Source organism: Dermacentor silvarum, chromosome 10, assembly GCF_013339745.2.
Source record: "Dermacentor silvarum isolate Dsil-2018 chromosome 10, BIME_Dsil_1.4, whole genome shotgun sequence".
NCBI lineage: Eukaryota > Metazoa > Arthropoda > Arachnida > Ixodida > Ixodidae > Dermacentor > Dermacentor silvarum.
The window spans coordinates 8,529,530-8,536,193 of NC_051163.1; positions in this window are offsets into that span (position 1 = coordinate 8,529,530).

Here is a 6,664-nt window from a genome sequence, read left to right on the forward strand (position 1 = left end):
CAATTAATCACCTCTACGATTTGCATGCTCAATCATCACCAACCCGTAAGCACAAGCAACCCAAATCCGCCGCCGCCGCACGCTCCCCTCAGCCCACGGAGGAGGTGACTAGCCCACAATCGGGGATTTCGACCCCCATAACGCCTCAACATGGCCAATTCCAATAAGCGACAGAATTCGGGTAGAGCGGGCTTAGCTCGTCCACCCGGAAACCAAACTTCATCTGACCTAAACATATGGCAATGGAATTGTAGAAGCATCAAAAAGAAACTCGCTCAATTGTCCGCATACATTCAACACTCCACGAACCCGCCAGATAAATGGCCCTGCAGGAAACAGGGTCCGTGTCGCTATCCTTGCCGGGATATAACGTGGCATCCGTAACATCGCGTACTGCTATTCTTATTAATAAAACCCTCCCCTTTATCGACCGGACCCCTACGGGGGGTCCTTCAGAAGGAGGAACCGAGTACACCGCTCTCGAGATGATCCCGTCCAATCCCACATCGGGAAAAGGACTGCTGGTTGTCAACATATACAGTCCCCCTAAAGATAAGGGCACAAGGATACCGGAATTCTTGCTCGAACACGACACACTCACCGAATCATAGTGGGCGACTTTAATGCGCGCCATACGGCATGGGGCTATGTAAATAACACGGCGAAGGGCAACCTTTTACATAACACTATGATGCACCACGCACTTACTCTAATTACAGATCCTACCATACCAACGAGAGTGGGCACCAGTACGGCAAGGGACACCACGCCAGACCTCACGATGGCAAGCACACATGTGATAGTGAAAACACACGAGGTCCTGCCGGACACATTAGGCAGTGATCACCACGTGATCCAAACAATCCTAACGCAAAATTCCAAAATTTTTCGGCCCAAAATTCAGACTCTTGTTGACTGGGATAAACTCCGTACGTACATCGCCGTGGAGGACACCACACCGCAAACCTTGGAGTCTTGGACTAAAAAGATACAACACGCGCTCGATAGAGCTGGCAAAAAGATTAAGAACACCAAGAATGCCCCACAAGTAGACCCCCACCTCCTCCATCTGTGGGAGGCTCGTCGGAGCCTCTCCAAACGATGGAAACGCCAGAGACTAAACCGCAAACTTCGCCTCCGTATCGCTGCAGTCACGGAGGAGGCTGCACAATATGCCACCCAGCTTGCTCAAACAAACTGGGCCAACTTTTGCAGCAGCCTGAAAGGAACGCTGGGCACAAAACGTACTTGGAACATCCTGAGGGCTCTTCTCGATCCCACTTCCACGAAAACCCACACGAACACTACTACCCATAAGCTCATTTACTTAGAGGAGCGAAAGGGCACGGATATTATGGCGCACACCAAAACTCTATATATTCCGCAGCCCTTACCTACAAGCCCGAACGCATCTCCCTTTAACGCCGCCTGCTCCGGACGAAAACCTGGATGCAGATGTCACACTCCCGGAGGTGAAACAGGCCCTCGCCTATATTACCCGGGACACGGCACCAGGGCCCGACCGGATAACGTACAAAGTCCTTCGAAATTTAGATGACATATCTCTGCAGGAGCTCACGGATCTCTTTAACGAGCACTGGCGAAAGGGCACCCTGCCTGGCGATTGGAAACACGCCCAGATTAGTCTTATTCCCAAACATGGCAAATCCTTACTGCTTCAGAATTTACGGCCTATCTCGCTAACGAGTTGTGTAGGTAAACTTTTTGAGCACGTGATAGTCCGGCGACTACAACCGCATTTAGAAGCTAAACGTTTCTTCCCCGACACTCAGTTTGGGTTTCGCCCCAATCTATCGGCGCAGGATGTCCTCCTGCATATTAAAGAGACTTTATTCTATCCCAAACGACGGACGGCACGCACGAGAGCTATCCTAGCATTAGACATACAAAAGCCTTTGACAACGTAGGACACGAACATATCCTCAGGACCCTTGCCACCACAGGATGCGGCCGTAGGATCTGGCAGTATGTCAAAGCTTTTTTGGAAAATCGAACCGCCGAGATTAGATTAGGTCCACTCACATCCACCGCTTTTGCACTCCCAAATAGGGGCACACCTCAGGGAGCAGTCATATCACCACTATTATTTAACGTAGCCATGGCCCCACTTGCCAGAGAGCTCACAGGTATACCTAAATTGCACCACGCGTTCTATGCTGATGATATGACCCTATGGGTGTCACAAGGCTCCATTGGGGAGGCCCAAGATGTCCTCCAAACAGCTATCAATGTCATCGAACAGCATATTAGCATAATGGGACTCTTCTGCTCACCAGAAAAGTCGGAATTGCTCACAATTAAACCCTACACGTCCGACCCAGGCATAGACCTGTTCGTACACGGTCAACCAGTACCTAAGGTTGATAAAATCAGGATCCTGGGTCTGCACATCCAATCTAACCTAGACGCAAGTTTTACACTGAACCTCCTCGATAAGCAAATAAAGCAAATCTCAGGACTGGTTCGCCGGATTACGTCACGCAACCACGGTCTCTCTGAAAAGGACACCATGCAAATGATTGAAGCTTTGGTGGTCAGTCGCCTTGCCTACCACCTCCCGTATCATCATCTCACTGAAAAACAACTGGATCAGGCTAATAGACTAATCAGGCGGGCGGTTAAGACCGCACTGAGGCTACCGGTGCGCACTAGCACTACCCGCCTTCTGCAAACTGGTCTCTATAATACCGTCCAAGAAATCATAGAGGCACAGAGAAGTAATCAACTCCTGCGCCTCTCCCGAACACCCACGGGGCGAAACCTACTCCGAACTCTGGGGTGCGAGCCAAGCGGCACGATCCCGAATGAAGAGCCGTGGTGCCCCATTCCTGTAAGACTCGCGGCTCACATGCACCTCAAACCGTTGCCACGAAACATGAATGTTCAACGCTACCCGGGCCGACGCAAGGCGCGGGCCGATTACTACGCCCGGCGTTATCAAAATCGCGAAGACGTCCTCTACGTCGACGCCGCGGTCGGTGCGCTCGAAGGAACGGCCACGGTTGCTGCCATGACGGAGGACGGACGCATTAAACTCTCGGCCTCGGTTAAAACAGCGCGCACCGACGTTGCTGAGGGGGTCGCATTAGCCCTAGCAGTGGCGCATGCGGCCGCGGATTCTACCATTACAGAAATCTGCACCGATTCCCAAAGTGCATATCGTTACTTCCTTCAAGGCATAGCGCCTAAGACAGTCACACATATTTTACAAAACATCCCTCCGCTTCCCCATCCGGTGACCATCACGTGGGTGCCTGGGACATGAGTGTGTCCCCGGGAACGAGCGCGTTAATGCGCAAGTCCGAGGTCTTTCCCTCCGGACTCCGGACGACCACTCACCCAAGCCCACGGAAAAACCAGGAGCGGGGATCTACACCTACCACCAGATTACCACGTATTACAGGAAAGGTAGACGAGAATTACCTGCCCCTCACCATTCCCTTACCCCCCATCAGTGTTCAATCTGGCGCCAGATCCAGACCAATGCCCTTATTTCCCCATATCTGGCACATTTATTTTACCCTGGTCTCAATAATCCACAGTGTACCAGCTGCCAAGCGCCCCGGGCAGATCTTTTCCACTGTTTGTGGAGCTGCCCCAAGCCCATGGCGGTACAACCTATTCCCAACCCTTCCTTTTCCACGTGGGAGGCCGCTCTTCGGGCCACTTGCTCGGATGACCAGCTCTGGCTGGTGGACCGGGCCTGCCTAGAGATGTCGGCCAGGGGGCTCCCGGACATATAGGGGCCCAACCACATTTAAATAGATGAAATAATGTTTTTATCCATCCATCCACGCACCACGATGGCAATAAATACGCAACATTAACGAAAGACTGCGCGTTTCTAACGCGTTTGTGCTAGCGCGTTACGGCCCGTGTAAGAAGCTGGTGTAAGACGCTGTGGCCTCTCCGCCTTACCCCCGTATTCATAAACGCTCCTCGACTTGGAACTTGACTTGCCACCGCCTTGGGCAGCGCGTTCGAAACGCGTTGAAGGCGGTATATGGTATGAAGAACTTTATTTGGGTCCTGAGGAATCAGTCTGGGACTGATGCGGGCCGCTCCCACGTCGGGACAGAGAGGCCGAGCCCCTCTGCCGCCACACGGGCCCTCTGGACAGCCCCGAGTTGGTCCGCCAGCACTTCACTGTGCAGCATGCGCTGCCACCACCGTTCACCTTGAGAACCATCACCGGCCAACGCCGAGCAGCGCCAGAGCATGTGTTCTAAATTGACCAAACCCCCACACTTACAGCAATAAACTGAAACCCCACAGTCCGGATTAATTTTATTCATGACTACCGGGTTAGGGTACGTCCGTGTCTGCAAAAGCCTCAATGTAACCGCCTGTGGCCTATTTAATTTAGAATGTGGCAGGCGGTGGCAAGTCAAGTTCAAGTCGAGGAGCGTTTATGAATACGGGTGTTATACTCTCTCAGCAATCATGTGATGGCGTCGGCAAACGCGGTGCAGGTTCCGGCATGTGTAAACGGCTGCGTAAGACGCTGTGGCCTCTCCCCCTTACTAGAGTGTACTGCACGTTTCTAACGCGTTTGTGCTAGCGTCCCCTTAAGCGGGAGATGGTGCAATTATAATGAAGGGCGCTGTTATAAAATAGGAATGACGTCACATATGGCGCGTGTCATTGGTGGAAGTCAATCGTTCGATTTAGTGCGGCGAGACTGGGCGAATTACACGGAAGGTTCACGGTTTACCGATGATTCCCTGCGGAGCTTCGCCCACTCATCATAATTCACCCCGTGGGTATGCGGTGTTTTTTATTGCGATAGCAATTTTATGGACACTCAAAAGCAGATTTCTGCCGTCGGCGTCGCCGTCGCCGTCGCCGTCGCCGTGAGGTTCCGTATGACGTCAGTGGAGATGAAATCGTCGCCGCGCGCCGAACGCTGTATGTGCGAGTGAAAGGGCGCGAGGGGCGCGCGCTTTCACGGGGAGTGAACGCACGGCGGAGAACAAACGCGCGTTCTGAGCCGTGCTCGCTTAAGTGCTGCTGAAGAAGTAGGCGTCTCTTTCCTACTTTACAATCACCATATATGTAGAGCAAACGCGCCTTCTTCCGACGCGCGAGAGGCCGTGAGGGAGGGGGGGGGGGGGAAGGGAGGCGACGTTTAGCTGCGGCACTAAAGCTTATTTATATCAGAGGCTCCGGCAACAGTCACCAACGCCGCACGCATTTTGAGCGAACGCGGGCAAAACGCCGACGGCGTCGACAACAGTTCTGCGTGTTGCCGGTGCTGCTGCATGTCCAAGTTTATACAGCTGATAAAGCTAATATCATTACTCCGTATAGCTCTCTACAATTTTGCTATCGCCATTGATGCTTCGCCTTTCAGGTGAAACTGCGAGATTTTTTTTATTTTGCGGCAGTCGTGGTCCAGACATTTCTGTCCCTGACTGTAAAGTCGGAAGCAATATTACCGGGAACATGGAATTCGTCTTCAAGCAGCGACTACTTAGGTAACATGCCTTCCATTTGTAGTGTGGCGGCGATGGATGTCGACTTGCGCTGAACCGATGAAACGTATGTACACCTTTCCTCTGCCTCCGCCAAACAGATATACTTTATCGCCCTTCTCCGTCAATTCTCGACTATTGCGTTGCATATTCTTTTAGCCGCTCTCCTTGGCAGCCTTGAAGTAAACCGAAATGCCTCGACCTCTGCGCTTGGGATCGATGGCATTACGCATTATTAAATCACACTCAATTGTGGCAATGGCTTGCTGAAGCAGCCAGCCTCGAATATAATCTTAGAGGTCAACATTCAACTCGTAGCACTCAGTCATCAAGCATCCAGCCTTAGCCTCAATAGGGAAAACACTTCCCTTGGAGTAGTTGGAAAAGATTTCCTTTTGAACGCCAAATATAGGACTATAGTTGGTTTTGCATGATTCAAAGTGCACCACTTGTTATTCCTCCTCATCCGTATCTGTAGGACGGTTTGTCCTGTGCCGTACATTAGTCAGCTGAATCTGCTGATCTCATCACTCCATCCAATTATTTTTTGCCCTCGACTGAGTTGTTATTCAGCATCAAGAGGCGCAAGGACGGGTACTGCGGAAGTGGCGGTGGGAGAGGGGGGCGTGCTGCGGCCCGGGGCTCCCAGAAGTCAAGAGACCTAGCGTCACCCGCCACTTCTCAAGAACTGACAATCGATGTTAAACGAGCGGAAGGTAGCCACGGAAGTTTCAAAGAAAATATAACTTGGTCATGTCTAACGGTATTTAAAATGTTAGATAACAGGAGCGCGGCCTAAATTTGTAGGGATCCTTGGTCTCAAATAATAAGTGACGATAAACATTGAACATTTTAGCTTTTGCAGCGTGCTACAGACTTGTGGGAATTGTTATATAGGATGAAACCTTCAAGAAAAGTTTGATTAGGTACTCACTACAGTGAGGGGGCCCGTCATAATAGTCTATGCATTATTATGACGGGTTCCTTCACAGTAGAGTTGCAAAAGTGAGGAGGCCCCTTTTAATTCCATCGCATGTTATGTGCACAAGGTTTCGCTACTCAGTGGTTTGCGCGTCTCACTGGGGCGCACAGTAACAACGTGTCATTATTGATTGGTCTGCGGCGGCTAAGGAGGCCTCTACCGAAGCCTCTGGGCTACGCGACGGGTG